The sequence below is a fragment of the Cucurbita pepo genome, chromosome 16 (assembly GCF_057944985.1).
Source record: "Cucurbita pepo subsp. pepo isolate OVF chromosome 16, ASM5794498v1, whole genome shotgun sequence".
NCBI classification, from domain to species: domain Eukaryota; kingdom Viridiplantae; phylum Streptophyta; class Magnoliopsida; order Cucurbitales; family Cucurbitaceae; genus Cucurbita; species Cucurbita pepo.
Window position 1 is genome coordinate 7,030,525 of NC_141813.1, and position 19,625 is coordinate 7,050,149.

Here is a 19,625-nt window from a genome sequence, read left to right on the forward strand (position 1 = left end):
GATACTATTGAACTTGACCATTATACTGCCTCTCAAACCAACTTCATAAAAGTCTTTTGAATTTAAGATATTATTGAACTCATCCATTATAGTGCTTCTCTAGGTAAAGTTTAAATATAATTGGTGACAAAAGATGAAACTATAAAATAAAAGAAATAAGAAAATAAAATTTCATTGTCGAGAATCAAACTCGGGTCTCCTCGATGAAAGCCAGATCTTCTGTGTAATGTCTAACTCTTGGACACGTTTTTTTTATGTGTGTGATAGAGTTCTCAGAGATACCGCCACGTTTTTTGTTGTTCGATAAGTGGCTCTTTCTTCAAAAGAGTCAACATCAAACATTAGGTCTTTGATTGGAAACCCATACAGGGGAGCGTCGAGTGCTTCAATTCCATCAATGGTCTTCCCATAATCTTTTGGTGCATGACTAGTTTTTTATACAATTCACCTTCAAGCGCCACCATAGTTTTGCATCGTCCATGAAACTAGTTTTACATAGTAACGTTGCTTTTTGCTCCTATTTGTGGAAGAATAATAGGTCGATTATACCTATAGGGTAGTTTTAAGCGCGACAATGAGACTAATTTTGTTTTTTAGTTAAAAATTTGAATTATAAAAATCAGCCTAAAACCCTCGGACTAATTTTGCTTCATTTCTAAATGCAGGCAGACAAAGTAGAAAAATGAAAACATGTAAATTGTAAGCTACATCCTCAAGATTCTTATGTCACAAAATCCTAAACATCTCGTCATCAATAATAGTGAAAATAAAAAAATAAAGCTATTCATTATGTCATAAATAAGGAAAAACTGAATAGAAATAAAATAGTAATAACGAATAGTTTCTTTTGGAGATATGGGGTATCGATCCGATCCCCGTACCTCTCGCATGCTAAGTAAGCAATCTACCATCTAAGCTACATTCCCACAATACTTATATCAGAAACCCTAAATGTCCCGTCATCAATTCTAGTGAAAATGAAAAAATATCTCCGCTAATTATGTCATAAATAAGGAAAGGTTGAATAAAAGTAAAATATTAATAACAAATAGTTTCTTTTGGAGATGGGATATCCCTTTGCCTCTCATGCTAAATGAGCTCTACCATCTAAGCTACATCCCCGCAATTCTTATGTCACAAAGTCCTAAACATCTCGTCATCAGTAATAGTGAAAATGAAAAACTATCCCGCCTCATTATGTCCTAAATAAGAAAAAATTGAAAAGAAATAATATATTTAGTAATCGATTCAATTGGAGATGCAAGGTATTGATCCCCGTACTTTTCACATGGGAAATGAACGGTCTACCATTTGAACTACATCCCTACGATTCTTACATCAGAAAACCCTAAACGTCCCTTCATCAATAATTGTGGAAATAAAAAAGTATCTCTGCATATTATGTCATAAATAAGGAAATATTGAATAGAAATAAAATATTAATAATAAATAGTTTCTTTTGGAGATGCAAGGTATCGATCCTCGTACCTCTTGTATGCTAAGTCGTACCTCTCGCATGCTAAGCGAAGCTACATCCCCACAATTGTTGCATCACAAAACCCTAAATTTTCCATCATCAATAATAGTGAAAATGATGAAATATCACTACTCAACCTGTCACGAATAAGGAAAAATTGAAAAGAAATAATTTTCAATAATATATTTAACAATAGATAGTTTTATTTTGGAGATGCGTGGTATCTATCCCCGTAACTCTCGCATGCAAAGCAAGCGGTCTACCATTTGAGCTACATCCCCATGATTCTTATGTCACAAAATTCTAAACGTCTCGTCATCAATAATAGTGACATGAAAAACTATCCATGCTCATTATGTCGTAAATAAGAAAAAATTGAAAAGAAATAATATATTTAGTGATTGATTCATTTGGAGATGCAAGGTATCAACCCCATACTTTCCACATCAGAAGTGAGCGCTCTACTGTCTGAACTACATCCCCACGATTCTTACATCAGAAAACCCTAAACCTCCCGTCACAATAATTGTAAAAATGAAAAAATATCTACGCTCATTATTTCGTAAATAAGGAAAGATGGAATAATATATTTAGTGATAATGAAAAAATATCTCTGCTCATTATTTCATAACTTTAGTGATCGATTCATTTTGAGATGCAAGGTATCGATCTCCGTACTTTCCACATCGGAAGCGAGCGCTCTACCATCTGAGCTACATCCCCACGATTCTTACATTAAAAAATCCTAAACCTCCCGTCATCAGTAATTGTGAAAATGAAAAATATCTCCGCTCATTATTTCATAAATAAGGAAAGATGTAATAGAGTGAAAATGAAAAATATCTCGGCTCATTATTTCATAAATAAGGAAAGATGTAATAGAAATAAAATATTAATAACATAGTTTACATATGTGTCACTTGTGTTATTTTAATATATTTATTTACTTGGTAAATGTCTTTCATACTACAAGACCAACGTATGTATGAAGCCTTAGGCCTAGGTATTAAGGTCGTATTGCAAGAAACACGTGAAGTCCTCGGATGTAGAATTTGTCTTGGAGAATAAAGCCTTGGGATGGGATGTTAAGAAAGACGGAGCATGATGGTAAGTCCTCGGATGTAGAATTTGTCTTGGAGAATAAAGCCGGAGCATGATGGTAAGTCCTCGGATGTAGAATTTGTCTTGGAGAATAAAGCCTTGGGATGGGATGTTAAGAAAGACGGAGCATGATGGTAAGTCCTCGGATGTAGAATTTGTCTTGGAGAATAAAGCCTTGGGATGGGATGTTAAGAAAGACGGAGCATGATGGTAAGTATAAAATGTCGAATATGAAGTTAGGTTGATTTCGAATATGAAGTCCTTAGATAAGAAAAGACTTAGACGTAGGGGCATTTCAAGAACTGAACTCAAAACCTCTTGCACCCCAAATGAGAATCATACCACTAAACCAAATGCCTTTTCTTGAACACCCAATATTTTTAGCTTCTACTCAAATATATTTTTCTCTTAGTAGTTGGAGGGCTATAAAACGAAAAGTTGAATTGTTATAATATACAAGGGTTATCAAATAAACCAACAACCCAACAAAAGAAACAAACTAATCAATTTTGGTTGGATTGAATTCGGTTCAGTTCATCAGTTTGTTTGATTTAATTTTTCTATTTTGCCTCGTATGACAAGAAAATAAAGTTGTATTGAATGCACCTTAGTTTCATTTATGACAAACTCATAATGAAACATAATTGCATTAATAGTACTCAGAGTTGGAGCCTATAAGCATTTCATGAACATCAGTGCAATTCATGCTTCATTAAAGATGAGATAAACTTTAGTTAGGTAAGGGGAACTTTAAATTACTTCATGTGGAGCTTCATTTACTATATGCTAGTTACAATCTTTAGGATTGACTAATTGGACACGAATTCATGGATTTACGGAAAATTTTGTGTAATTATCAACTACAACTTATGTTTTCAAATTTTTAGGACATATTTAGGTAGTTGTTTTTATGAGTCGTAAACTTGTTTCTTTGCAGAATATGGATTTAGTTGAACTATTATTATCGATAAGATGGAGAAAGAAGTTGTCTTTGAATTGACTAATAGACCTAGGTTCATCGTTGTTGTCTTTTAACTTGTGATTTTGCAAAAAGCTTAACTAATATGAACTGTCATGTAAGAAGAACTTTAAGATAAATCAAGAATATACCCTACACATCATTCAAGATGGCAATAAAATGGAGTTAAATTGAACGCACTTTAGTTTCATGTTTGTCGTGTTCAAGATAAAACATAATTGTATTAATGATATTGAGCCTGGAGTCTATAAGAATTTAATGATCTTAAGAGAAATTCCTGTTTTATTAGAGGATACCAACTTTATATATGGTACTAGGAGTTCTAGAATCTGGATTTGAATCTGGTTAAGGAACGGTAGGATTTGAAAGTTTTGAATTCTAGACAAAATTTATACCTAATTATTTCTTTTTATGACTAATTATAAATTAAGAGAAAAATATTTTTGTAAAGATAGATTTATCTCTAAAGCTTTCGTGACGAAACCATGTTTAGACTAGCAGTTTAAAGTCAGGAGATGCGGTCACAGGTGTGATTATTTTGGATGGGTTCGTAATAGAACTTACCGTTGAGATGAGGGAGCCTTCAAAGGTTGTGCACTCACAGATGGGGTTAGTCTGTCTTTGCGTTTGAGTTTTTTTGTACTTTTTTTTTTTTTGTAATTGTATCCGAAACACTTTTTTTTTTTTTTTTTTTTTGGATAAATTTGAACAACACCGTCTTAAAATTAAATGTTGTATTTTTTTTCTCAATCTCATTTTAATTTTACAACATTTTCTTATTTTATATTAATTTACTTTTATTTTTATTTGTTTTCACTCTCAATTTTAGTTTCTATTTGAGTTTTGAACCCTTGAAATTTGGGTTGTGACAGATTGGTATCAGAGCAGCTAGATTTTAAATTATATAGATTTTTTCTTAGGGTAAAGAGTTGTATATCTCTATGACTCAGCTCGATGACACGTCTCTCCGTGACCAAGTAAGCAGTCTAACCCTATTTTATAGTATATGATATATTGTAAAACTTGTATGAATTTATTGTATGTTTTGATTTTCATGGTAGTTATAAAATGTCCTTGGACGTTAAAGAGTGAACGTTAACTATATAAGACAATACTGGATCAACGTTATAGTGTCTAGATATGGTGAGGAGGAAAATAGTGGTCATGAGATATCTGACTAGCCTTAGGAAAACAGAGAGTTGTCGTTGCACAGTGCGAGACCTCTAATCCCTAAACGTCTGTATGGACCATTTTCAATCGCACTTTCTTTGGTTCCCTGGCAGCGTCAACCAGATTAACCCTACGGCGTGACAATCCTTGAGCTTCCACTCCTCCGTGGTCATGGTATCCAGCTTCACCCCCAAAATAGGTTCCTGAATATCTTTCACGTATAGATAATCTTCAATTTGCATCTTCTAGAAACTGATATCGAATCCATCAAACTTTTCAATTCCAGTCTTTGAACTTTCCATCTTCACAGATCGTGGTGAATCTCTCCTCGCTCTGATACCAGTTATTAGAATAATACAACAACGCACACACTTGATCTAAATGAACACAAAAAACATGATAGAGAATATGTAAGAAGAAATATTGACTAATGATTTTGTATTAATGACTTCAGGTATGCAAAGAGAGGATATGGAGATTGAGAAATGTACATTTAAGAAGCACTGACAATGGGTATACATATGATTTCAGTTTATTATATATAACTTCACTATATGTAACCACCTACTATATATAATTATTTAGTATATATATCTCTATCAGATTTTTACTATAAATAGTCAGCCTTCATATCCAACATTCTAGAGCCCAAATAGTCAGGGATTGACATCCTGCTAGAACACAAAGTCATTTACATGCCCCTAGCAAAATGCATAGTAGTAACGGAGTCTAACCCAACGATCATTCAGACAAACATCCATCAACCAAGAGGGGTGAAAATGATGAGATAGTACAATTGAGAAAGAATCTTAGGCATGATTAATCTACACTTGCTGCCATTGTTGTATTTGAAAAGGGGGAGCTCAAGTGTGCCAACCTCAACAAAAACTTTTTTGCCACTACATGAATACCACGACCCAAAACAAGAAGGTCAGATATTGGGCTTAACCCCACGAAGAGAGATAAATCACAAGATTAGTTTTATGTCGCGTACCACAAATAGATGTCATGCGGCTCAGCCTGAGCTAGTTGAATTCTACAAATAGAAAAATGGCATGTTCACAGTCGGGTTTATTTGACCTCCAAAGGCTTTTGTCACTGATCACTCAAATGCTTGGCAAAGACACCAAGCCAACACCTCTACTGAAGAAGGGAGACAAAAACAAACCACTAAAGCAACACATGTCCACGCAAAAATACCATCCAGACGGATGAAGAGAAGGGTCGACCACGATAATTTCAAAGCAAATAGAGAGTTATGATAAGTTAAGGTTAGATCAACTTTGAGTTCAAAGCAACAAGAACCAAAGACTGGTGCGAAAATTCTATGGACTAGTCGAAGTTATCCACAAGATTAGGAAGACATCATATAGGATCCAATTGCTCCTATGGATACAGACTAACTCTGTTGTCCACGTCAGTAACTTGAAATGTTATTATTTCGACCAAGAAAACATCAAGTAAAAGCAGGTGGTATGACGTCATGCAAAGAAGAAATTGTTTCAAGCGAAAAAAGTAGGAAAGACACCAACAGAGAAGACTTGAAGAGTTAACAAACCGAGAAGTGATTTTCAATAGCTCCTAGTAGGTTGGAAAAGACTCCTCAATACTGAGATCAACTAGAAGTGCGTCGCGAGACCTAAAGTCAGCCTCATCCTACAACGTTGAGTTTATGAAGAGCCGGTTGATAGAGATATTGACAAATTGTGTAAGGGCAGATGTCGCGGTCATGATTGGCCGAGGCATGTTGCCTGTGGCTGCATGTTAGATGTCTCAGCTATTCCTGTAAACGATTTGTGGTTCATGGTGGCATGCTCATTCCAAACACGTTTTACTTGCTTTCATCTTAGATAGGCCTTTACTATTATTGTTGTGCCAATATGGGGTGTATGATTAGTCCTCAAAATCATATCTACACCCATCAGGACTAAAATGTCCCAAAATGTACTATCTGAGAACGTGACCAGTTGTTGTTTCTTCACTTTTAGTTTATAACATTGCTTTATTTGAAATTGTTTTTAATGTATTTCCTCGCTCAAGTTTTCTAAAATATTTCTTCTAAACGTGATTCGAGCATACACTGCTATTGTTTGTTTAGTCTAAATTTTTCATGGTTGACTTGTTCATTGGATTAGAACAAATGTCACATAATCATTGTCTCACTACTGCAAGAGTGCGATTGTGACACTTGTCTTCCGTTTAGTTGTGGGCCGCATCTTCTGACTAGTTACGTGAGTTTGGCCTGGAGCATACGTGTAGGTTGAAAAAGAAATGGTTGGATGCAGATTGCGAATAAGGGTTGGGCAACGGAAGGTTTTTTTTTTTTTTTTTACCACATATGGAATTTGGGCTAGTGAGTCTTAAATTTGAGTTCGTTTGAAAAACTTTTGTTCGTTTTTTAGTTCAAACGAACCCAAATTTAACCTACTAGTTCCTTCTTCCTTGCACGACTCACTCCTATTCTCTTTTCTGCCTCTTCTTGCTCTCTGAAACTTCTTTAAAGGCTATTGTTTATCGATTATTTGGGAGCATCTTCCTTAAAAGGATTGTGACCACAGATGACCTATGTAGAAAATTTGTACCCCCTTTCCTAAAACCTTTAGCGGACAACATACCCAAAACAGATGCGCTGACTAGACTGCGCTACACCTCGTCTGACCCCCCCCCCCCCCCGGAGCATATGGATCCACCCAATCGATGAACACTCAATCCAAACTTGCCCATCCTTTTTGGCACAGGGACGCGAGAACCAATCTGAGTAATCTACAGTAGGGAGACCCCTTAAAGCAACAAGCGAGAATGGCTAGGTTGATAGTAGGGTTAAAGAAAAGGCGAGTATGAAAAGACGTATCGCGTAACCGTCCCTGTAAGCAGCTTCATTCTTTCTTGATCTATGAACCGACTTTATGAAAAAAATCAGTCTTTCGGCTGAAAGTGTGACTTTTGGGTATGGATAAGCAGGACCTCTTGGTTCGGGAGAAACCGAAGATGTTGGCTAAGAAAGCTAAGCAGGCAAGTACAGGACGGACAAAATGCACATACAAATTGATTGACGTGATCCCTCTCCCTCTCTCTTTGGCTAGTTGGCTAGTTGCATAATAAGCGGGAAAGCATACCAGGTAGGGAAAGAAAGGCTGCTCGATCTCCTGTAAGGCCAACCCTCAACGGCGAGCTCACCAGGCAATGCTATAAGTCCGATAGAAGTCCAAGGTTTCGTCTACTACGGACCAGGAAACTCTTGGAGGAGCTAACGTGAAATGAGAAATACATTCGATTACGGCAACTAATAAATAGTGAACTTTTTGGTAGAAACTGAATGATCCCTTGGCTCGGAAAAGAAAAGGAAAAGGTAGTCGTACTCCTACCTTTTCCGTCGGACGATAGGAAAGTTTGAGCTGAAAGATTGAATCACACCTGATAAGAAAGGCGGGCTTAGCAGGTTTCTCCAAATGTATAAACAAAAAGAGGAAGCAACCGGTCCTAAAGAGGATACCGATACGCATACATTCTCGCATGGAAGAACATAGCTGAACCGGATCAAGGGTTCTAACCTAGTCCGACTGACCTTCTTTGGCTGGCCCCCGCCCCTTGTAACAAGGTCAACGCGTACGTGCTTTTCCTTTCGTTTAGCGAGATAGCTTACCAGCTCTTTCGGCTCATAGTAGCAGTATGAAAAGCGAAATCCTCACCCTGAGTCGAGTCCACATTGCCATACGAATCGACATCGGCCAAACCAAGAGCTCCTATTTTTTCTTTAACGAAAGCTGATCTAACAGTTTCGATAAAACCAACATCTTTTAAAGAAGGAGTCGCTCTGCCTTGATCACCGTGGACATATGCAGCTCCCGCTTTACCTTTGCCTACCGTAAAAAGGAAAGTTCCCTCACGATAGGCCCTCCCAGCTCCCAAACGTATTTCTATCAATCGAGAGAGGTATAGAATAGTACAACAAACCAACAAGACAAGAATTGACTCATAAGAATGGCGGTCAGGGAAGCGATTTCATTTGTGCTATCCACCAAGGAAATGATCAAGGAATTCTCTACACACGGCTGAGAGATGACTGTATTGTTGCACATTCTGAATAAAGTACTGTAGGCAAGCGAAGCTTTTTAAAATGAAAGCATGTAGAACTCAGATCCACTTTCTCTTCGATTCGTAAACTTCGGATTTGATCTTCCTTTCGTCTCCGGGTGACTGAGAGAGAATTTAGGCCTGGCGTGCATCCGATTCGGTCAACAATAAGGTACAAAGCGGATTGATTAAATGGGCTTGAAGTTCCATTATCGTTAGGTCCAGATCTCTACTAGGTTTAGTGCACTTTGGTAGTTGCGAATGTTGCCGTAATCGAATGTCTCTCTCATTTGACATTCTCTCTTACTAAGCACTCATACTCGCCAGGGTTGAGGAGACAGTCCCTGAGCTAATTGGGTTTCGAGATTGCGTATACGCGAAAAGAGCTCGCTTTCGACTTTCTCCTCGGCATTTTGTGCCTGGTTCTTGTTCGGGAAAGGGTCTGATCTCGGAGCACATTGATGCCGAAGGAGTCTTCAGAACCGGTGGAGAGGCTATGATGACTTCAGGCTATTCAAATAGCATGACCGATACCACAAAGAAAGGGTATCTAAGTCACACTAGTGGAATAGCTTTTTCATAATAATTATCTTGATATATGATACCAAAAACTTGCCTGATGATTGATAAGGTAAGGGGTTTCAAAAGACAAAAGAATGAAAATTCTACGTGTGTTAGAAAAGGAGATCTTCTTTTTTTTTTTCAGTGTGCGCGGTTTGCCTGCCTTCCTGACCACGGATAGGCTATGGGGCTTTGCACTTCGGCCACTGAGAATACCACATCAAGGTGACAGGATTCGAACCTATGGCTCTCTGAATCTTCTTGCTTTCCTGACCAAGGATAGGCAATGGGGCTTTGCACTTCGGCCCCTGAGAATACCACGTCAAAGTGACAGGATTCGAACCTATGGCTCTCTGAAACTTCTTCATCGGTTATTTGAGCGCATCTTTCTTAAAAGAATTGTGACGACAGATGACCTATTTGACGACAGTGGACAACATGCCTGCCTTTGTTGGGTTATATGTCCTAAAACTCATAGTTTGTAAACAAAAACATGTTCTATTTTCAATGAAGTTATTATTGTTGTTCATTCCGTAAAGATTGTTATTGAATAAAGTGAACTTTACGATCATTAATCTAAATCCAATAAAATAAGAACACTCTGGCTATAGTATGATTACTTGAACTATATGTAGAGACATAAGAGTGGATCAAGTTCAAGTATATATAGTCAAAATGATCTATAGTATAAGGATAAGGCTGAGTTCCTTATTCTGGGGACACTATGGATGCGGCCCACTTTTGTATATGATATAAACAATGTGATCACTAAATTGTACATGTGGAGACATGTGAGTGGGGGTGTCCTATGCAATGAGTATTGCATAAGATCGGACCATGAAGAAAACCACTCTCACTTTATAATGTCTTTTACTGTTGAGACTGATTTTCTTTTCATTCGATAACCTAGGTAACTCGGTTTTAATCCTAAGCTAACCATGAACTCCTGTTTATTCAGAATTATCCTTAGATTTGCATGAGTGAGAGTGGCTCTAGTTCGTCGACTCAATAGGCCTCCCATTTCAGGGGTAAGACTGGGTGAATGGCTGGGGACGTGGGGTGCAAGACGGAATTTACTCCTACCCACTTTTAGGGATAGAAGAGAGGTAGTTCCCTTAAGCACGGACTCCAGGTCTTGAACAAGGGGCCCCACCCTCTCATTGGCCTGAGAAGGATTCGATTTACTGGTTGGACCACAAACCAATTGTTCATTAGAGAATCAGTGAGACATAAGGATTAAGAAGTAACTTTAGGGGTAGAACGGTAAATTGACCCAGCTCTAGTTACGAACAACATGTGAAGGATCAACTTACTAATCATGGTTATATTAAATGGACAGAAATATATCTATAGTGAGAGGAGTGCAACTACTAGGCTATAGTGGAGTGTCCTAGTAGTTAACGAATGTTGGTTAACAAGGTTAATGAGTTTAACCGGTTAATCTTAGATCATTGAAGCCCATAATCTATAGGTCCATTAGGTCCCTATGCTAGCTCATATCGGACTAAACCATAGAACAGTGTGACGAGTGAGTTCGAAGTGTTCGAATTCAAATTAGGGAATTGCGCTACATATATATGATATATTTAACCGCATTTTTGTTTTATTTACGAATTAAACAAAAAAAGAGAATCTGAGATATTTAAATAAGATTTATAATCAATTATGTGTCGGAATTGATTGGGATTGACATTTGAATTAATATTAAATATTAATTAAATAGTTTAATTAATCATTTAATGTTACTTTAATTTGAAATTCATTATTCAAATGAATTGTTGAATTAAAATGAAGAAAGTCAAAATGTTGACTTCATTTAATGGAAAAATCCATGTTAGTGGAATTTTGAGGTGTCAAAATTTGGTTTAACCAAACTTGCATGCTTTCCAAATAAACCCACAAGTTTGAGTAGAATTTTGAGTGTCAAAATTTTGTTAACTCAAACATGCATGCTTGCCACATAATCCCAAACATTTGAGTGGAATTTTAAATGTCAAAATTTGGTGATCTCAAATTTGCATGAACATGCAAACATAACTCTTTAAATAGAAGGGCTTCTTCTTCACAAACACTCTCTTCACATATACAAAATCCTACCCAAGTTTAGTCACTCACCGGATTCCACAATCCCGTTCTAAGGCCGGAGGATAGTGGAGAAAATACTAGTGGTGGTTCGAAACCGGTTCGTGAGGAAAAATGAGTTTGAACTATAAAAAGTTAGTATCTAAACTCATTAAGTTTTAATACTTATGAACATGCTAGTTATTTACTATAATTGATGTTCTAAAAGTGCCTAAGGTCCAAATTGCTTACGCATGTGTTATATTAACACCATCAGCCTTCCTGACAACGGATAGACTACGGGGCTTTGCACTTTGGCCCCTGAGAATAACACATCAAGGTGACAAAATTTGAACCTATGGCTCTCTGAAACTTCTTCATCGGTTATTTCGGCGCATCTTCCTTAAAAGGATTGTGACAACAGATGACCTATTTGACTGAAAAGATCCTAGAAAGAATACAATAGAACAATTTGTGCAATGCTCTTTTTGACCTATTTGACTGACAATAGAACAATTTGTGCAATGCTCTTTTTGACCTATTTGACTGAAAAGTTCCTAGAAAGAATACAATAGAACAATTTGTGCAATGCTCTTTTTGAAGAGCGGCTCGAGACAATCTTTATTCTTCCTAGAATATGTTTCATTCTCTATTCTCATATTCTTGGTTCAATGTTTAAAAACCACATTTTAAATTATATTATCTGGCATAATTCATTTTGATATAATATTGTTGGGGGCATTTTGAGAATCGAACTTGAGACGTCTCACACCCAAAATGATAATCATACCACTTAGACATGCATGCTTGCCACATAATCCCAAACATTTGAGTGGAATTATGAGTGTCAAAATTTTGTGAACTCAAATTTGTATTAACATGCAAACATGACTCTTTAAATAGAGTGATCATGGTACATGGAATGTCTTCTTCTTCTTAGTGAAAAACCTTGAGAAAAAACCTCTCACAAACACTCTCTTCATATATACAAAATCCCTTCCAAGTTTAGTCACTCACCGGATTCCACAATCCCGTTCTAAGGCCGGAGGATAGTGGAGAAGACACTAGTGGTGGTTCGAAATCGGTTCGTGAGGAAAAAGGAGTTTGAACTACAAAAGGTTAGTATCTAAACTCATTAAGTTTTAATACTTATGAACATGCTGGTTATTTACTATAATTGATGTTCTAAAAGTGCCTAAGATCCAAATTGCTTCCGAATGTGTTATATTAACACCATCAATTGGTATCAGAGCAAGTTTTAAGCACTTTATTTACATTAATTTGATCATGGTAGGTACCATTTCATGAATGAAATTTGTGGTTGCTAAAGTGGATGGTTTTCGTTTTGGCATTTTTTTTATGCTTCCATTTGATACAATTATTGTAATAAGCATAATGTGTATGGGCTTTAATGAATGAAGAAATGTTTGTAATTTTTATGGAGTCATTAGAGACCATTTTAGGTTGTAATTGATCAAAAATGGAAGAGATAGCAAGCTGAACCGAAGAAGATGGAAGAGGCGGTTCGGGTGTTTTTCTGCCGTTGGGGTCCGATTCAACGTTTTTAAGGGTTGGTTCGCCCAGTTCGTGATCCTCGAGAGTGGCTCAAGTTATTTTTAATTATTAATGAAATAATTTAGTTAATTGCTTGCTTTAAAATGCCAAAATCAACCCACTTTATTGTGTTTAATTAATTATGCATTATGAATGTATGTTTTAATTAAATAGAAAATTTATATGCATAAAGTATGTCATATAGATTTAAAATCCCACCATAGGCTAAGCATGTTTCATGCATTCCAAGTATGTTATAAGTGTTATAATGTATATTATGCATGTTTAGGGTTCCATGAGTGATAGATATAAATTGTTATATTATTGCATGGAATGGATGATTATATAATTGTTATATAAAGCATGTTAGATGCATGTTATAGGTTATTTTCAACGTCATAAAATGAGATAGACATTAAAATCTATAATAAAGATAAGTGCATGCTCACTTAGGGTTAAGAACCGAGCACGATCAATTTTAATAGTTAAAATAGGTCGATGTCTTACAAAATTGCGGTTACGAGAAAGCTCACCTGGCACGATCTTGTCTAAGGCTGGAGGCACTTAAGTTGACGGTTTACGGAACACCTACTACCTGGAGATCGGACCAGTACTTGAGCTTAGTTAGCCCAGTTTTATGAGCATGCTTAAGTGATGTAAAATTTAGAAAAATCACCTAGACTTAAGTTATATTTAATTAGCCAGAATATACTTAAGTAATGAGTATACCCAACCATCTAAAATACTTAGTGGGAGGAAAAAGGTGTATAAGATACATCGTTTTCTTTTTACGCTCTCTGTAAAATTTACACAGTGAGATTCATGCTCGGCCTCGTGTCGCCCTGGGAGCGTCCTCCATTCGGAAGGTATTTGCATGAGTCAATAACAAGGTGAATAGAGAAAGTATTTATAGTAAGTGGGAGAAGGAAGTATATCAAATACGTCTTATGGTCTCCACCACTAGGTTGCACCGTGAGATTCCCATGTTCTACCTGCATGTTGCCCTAGAGCAACTACCCATTCGGAGGGTCGTAACATGGGAGTCGAAACAACGCAAACTCCAGAAATGGATAGGATTTCTTAGGTCCGTTCCCAACTTTGGCTTTTTCATTCGATAGCATTGTTGGGACCGATCTATGAGGTCTGAAAATGGCGGGTCACACTTACGAAGAAATACTAAGAGTTGGTATATTCTTGACCAAAACAGCGATAACTAAGAACACTATAGGAACAAGAGTTATTCTGGGATTAGTGTTTAAGTCAAGAATGTCTTGGTTTAATGAATGAGTGATTGACTGCCCCTCGGTAGCAGTTGCTCTAACTCACTAAAGTATCGTTGCAAATTAATGATTTGGGTACATTATTACATTTGCTAAAACTAATTGGATTAAACAGGATTAAGTCAAATCACTAATAGAATTTTCTTTATATCACAGCATGACAAACTCAATAGTATGATTTCTCGCTTCTGAGAAATTAAACGGCGACAATTACACAACTTAGAAATCAAACCTAAACACAATAGTGGACATTGATGATTTAAAGTTTATTTTAACTGAGGAGTGTCCTCCAAACCCCAGCTCAAATGCAAACCGAACAGTTCGGGATGCATATGGCAGATGGATATAGGCAAATGACAAAAGCCCGAGTGTACATTCTAGCCAGCATATCTGATGTTTTGGCTAAGAAACACGATGTTATGGGTACTGCTAAAGAGATTATGGAATCTCTAAAAGGGATGTTTGGACAACCGTCCTTCTCCCTTAGACATGAAGCCATAAAATACATTTACAACTGTCGTATGAAAGAAGGGACCTCAGTTAGAGAACATGTCCTGGAGATGATGGTCCATTTCAATGTGGTAGAAGAAAATGAAGTTGTCATTGATAAGAAGAGTCAAGTCAGTTTTATCATGATGTCTCTTTCGAAGAGCTTCTTTCAGTTCCGCACCAATGTGGTAATGAATAAAATAGAATATAACTTGACTGCCCTTCTCAATGAGATACAGACTTATTAGACCCTCTTAACGAACAAGGGACAAACAGGAGAAGCAAATGTTGCTATCTCCAAGAAATTACTACGAGGATCGTCCTCCAAAAATAAGTCTAGACCTTCAACTTCTAAAAGTGTTCTGATGAAGAAGAAGGGTAAAGGGAAAAATAAGATTCCTACTGACCGCAAACACAAGGTTCAAAAAGCAGATAAAGGAAAATGTTTCCATTGCAACGAAAACGGGCACTGGAAAAGAAACTGCCCAAAATACCTTGCAGAGAAGAAAGCCGAAAAGACACAACAAGGTAGATATGATTTACTCGTTGTAGAAATATGTTTAGTAGAGTATGACAACTCAACTTGGATACTAGATTCAGGGGCGACTAATCATATTTGTTCTTTTTACCAGGAAACTAGCTCCTGGAGAATGTTTGCGGACGGCGAGATAACACTCCGGGTTGGAACAGGAGAGGTTGTCTCAGCAAGATCAGTAGGAAATTTAAAGTTGTTTTTTGGAGATAGATTTATTATATTAGATAATGTACTTTTTGTTCCTGAAATGAAAAGAAATCTAATATCTATCTCTTGTTTATTAGAACAATTGTATAAAGTATATTTTGAAATCAATGAAGTGTTCATTTGCAAAAGAGGTATTCATATTTGTTCTGCAAAACTAGAAAACAACTTATATATGTTAAAACCGAGCGAAACAAAAGCTATTTTAAATACCGAGATGTTTAAAACAGCTTAAACTCAAAATAAATGACAAAAGATTTCTCCTAATACCTATCTTTGGCACTTAAGACTAGGCCTCATTAATCTCAATAGGATTGAGAGAGTGGTTAAAATTGGACTTCTAAATGAGTTAGAAGACAACTCTTTACCTCCATGTGAGTCTTGTCTTGAGGATAAAATGACTGAACGATCATTTTCCGAAAAAGGTTATAGAGCCAAAAAAACCTTAGAACTCGTGCATACAGATCTCTGTGGTCCAATGAATGTCAAAGCACGAGGAGGGTATGAATATTTCATCAGTTTTATTGATGATTATTCAAGGTATGAGACTATCTTTACCTAATGCATCACAAGTTCGAAGCTCTTGAAAAATTTAGAGAGTATAAGACTGAGGTTGAGAATCTATTAGGTAAAACTATTAAAACACTTCGATCAGATCGAAAAGGAGAGTACATGGACTTAAGATTTCAGGACTATATGATAGAACATGGAATAAGATCTCAACTCTCAGCCCCTGGTATGCCTCAACAAAATGGTGTATCAGAAAGGAGAAATAGAACTTTATTAGACATGGTTCAGTCTATGATGAGTTTCGCTCAATTACCCGATCCGTTTTGGGGATATGCAGTGGAGACTGCTACATACATTTTGAACATGGTTCCTACTAAGAGTGTTTCAGAAACACCTTATGAGTATAGGAAAGGGCGTAAAGGTAGTTTACGTCACTTCAGAATTTTGGGATGTCCAGCACATGTGTTGTTGCAAAACCCCAAGAAATTAGAACGTCGTTCAAAATTATGTCTATTCGTAGGATACCCCAAAGAGACGAAAAGTGGTTTGTTTTATGACCCTCAAGAAAATAGAGTGTTTGTATCAACAAACGCTACATTCTTAGAGGAAGACCACGTAAGAAATCATCAACCTCGTAGCAAACTAGTATTAAGTGAGATTTCTAAAGAAGCTACTGATAAAAGAACAAGAGTTGTTGATCAAGCTGGTCTTTCAACTAGAGTTGTTGATGGAGCTGACACTTCTGGTCAATCACATCCTTCTCAAGAGTTGAGAATGCCTCGACGTAGTGGGAGGGTTATAACTCAACCCGATCGTTACTTGGGTTTAGCAGAAACTCAAGTCATCATACCTGATGATGGCGTTGAGGATCCATTGACCTATAAACAGGCAATGAATGATGAAGATAGAGATCTGTGGATTAAAGCCATGAATCTTGAAATGGAGTCAATGTACTTCAATTCAGTCTGGGAACTTGTAGATCAACCAGATAGGGTAAAACCTATTGGTTGCAAATGGATCTATAAGAGGAAACGAGACCAAACCGGTAAGGTACAGACCTTTAAAGCTTGACTAGTAGCAAAGGGTTATACCCAAAGAGAGGGGGTGGACTATGAAGAAACCTTCTCTCCTGTTGCTAGGCTTAAATCGATTAGAATACTCTTGTCTATTGCCACATTTTATGATTATGAAATTTGGCAAATGGATGTTAAGACAGCCTTTCTAAACGGAAATCTTGAAGAGAGTATCTATATGGCTCAACTAGAGGGGTTCATTGAACAGGATCACAAGCAAAGGGTTTGCAAGCTTAAAAGATCCATTTATGAGTTGAAGCAAGCATCTCGATCCTTGAATATAAAGTTTGATACTGCGATCAAATCTTATGGCTTTAAACAGAATGTTGACGAACCTCGTGTTTATAAAAGGATAGTCAACTCTACAGTAGCTTTCCTGGTGTTGTACGTTGACGATATCCTACTCATTGAAAATGATGTGGGATTTCTGACTGACATAAGCATTGGCTAGCGACACAATTCCAAATGAAAGATTTGGGAGAGGCTCAGTTTGTTCTTGGAATCCAAATTGTTCGGAATCGCAAGAACAAAACACTAGCATTGTCTCACGCATCGTACATCGACAAAATGTTGATTCGATATAAGATGCAGGACTCCAAGAAAGGATTATTACCTTTCAGGCATGGAGTTCATTTGTCGAAGGAACAAAGTCCTAAGACACCTCAAGAAGTTGAGGATATGAGACACATTCCCTATGCATCAGCGGTCGGCAGTCTGATGTATGCCATGCTATGTACCCGACCCGACATATGCTATGCTGTGGGAATTGTCAGCAAATATCAGTCCAATCCAGGACGTGCTCATTGGACTGCCGTTAAGAATATCCTCAAGTATCTTAGGAGAACGAGGGACTATATGCTAATGTACGGTGCTAAGGATCTGATCCTTACAGGGTACACTGACTCAGACTTTCAGACCGATGTAGATTCGAGAAAATCGACATCATGATCTGTCTTCATTCTGAACGGAGGAGCAATAATATGGAGAAGCATAAAGCAAGGTTGCATTGCTGATTCCACCATGGAGGCTAAGTATGTTGCTGCTTGTGAAGCAGCGAAAGAATCTGTATGGCTTAGAAAGTTCTTAACTGATTTGGAAGTCGTTCCAAATATGCATCTTCCCGTCACTCTTTATTGTGATAACAGTGGAGCAGTTGCAAATTCAAAAGAACCAAGAAGCCATAAGCGAGGAAAACATATTGAGCGCAAATATCATCTCATAAGGGAGATTGTGCAACGAGGAGATGTGATCGTCACACAGATAGCTTCAGAGCACAACATTGCTAATCCATTTACAAAGCCCCTCGCGGCTAAAGTGTTTGAAGGGCACCTAGTGAGTCTAGGACTACGAGTTATGTAATCTAGGGCAAGTGGGAGAAATGGCATGAGTATGTGATGCCCTAGTTTATTGTATTTCTCTCTACTCAACGTTATAAAACCCCACTAGAGTTTTAGTCCAAGTGGGAGTTTGTTGGGTTTTATGTCCTAAAACTCATAGTTTGTAAACAAAAAGATATTCTATTTTCAAGTTATTATTGTTGTTTATTCAGTAAAGATTGTTATTGAATAAAATGAATTTTACGATCATTAATCTAAATCAAATAAACTAAGAACACTCTGGCTATAGTATGATTACTTGAACTATATGTAGAGACATAAGAGTAGATCAAGTTCAAGTATATAGTCAAAATGATCTATAGTATAAGGATAAGGCTGAGTACCTTATTCTGGGGACACTATGGATGCGGCCCACTTTTGTATATGATATAAACAATGTGATCACTAAATTGTACATGTGGAGACATGTGAGTGGGGGCGTCCTATGCAATGAGTATTGCATAAGATCGGACCATGAAGAAAACCACTCTCACTTTATAATGTCGTTTACTGTTGAGACTGATTTTCTTTTCATTCGATAACCTAGGTAACTCGATTTTAATCCTAAGCTAACCATGAACTCCTGTTTATTCAGAATTATCCTTAGATTTGCATGGGTGAGAGTGGCTCTAGTTCGTCGACTCGATAGGCCTCCCATTTCAGGGGTAAGACTGGGTGAATGTCTGGGGACGTGGGGTGCAAGATGGAATTCACTCCTACCCACTTTTAGGGATAGAAGAGAGGTAGTTCCCTTAAGCACGGACTCCAGGTCTTGAACAAGGGGCCCCAGCCTCTCATTGGCTTGAGAGGGATTCGATTTACTGGTTGGACCACAAACCAATTGTTCATTAGAGGATAAGTGAGACATAAGGAACAAGAAGTAACTTTAGGGGTAAAACGGTAAATTGACCCAGGTCTAGTTACGAACAACCTGTGAAGGATCGACTTACTAATCATGGTTATATCAAATGGACAGAAATATATCTATAGTGAAGGGAGTGCAACTACTAGGCTATAGTGGAGTGTCCTAGTAGTTAACGAATGTTGGTTAACTAGGTTAATGAGTTTAACCTGTTAATCTTGGATCGTTGGAGCCCATGATCTATAGGTCCATTAGGCCCCTCTGCCAGCTCATATCGGACTAAACCATAGAACAGTGTGACGAGTGAGTTCGAAGTGTT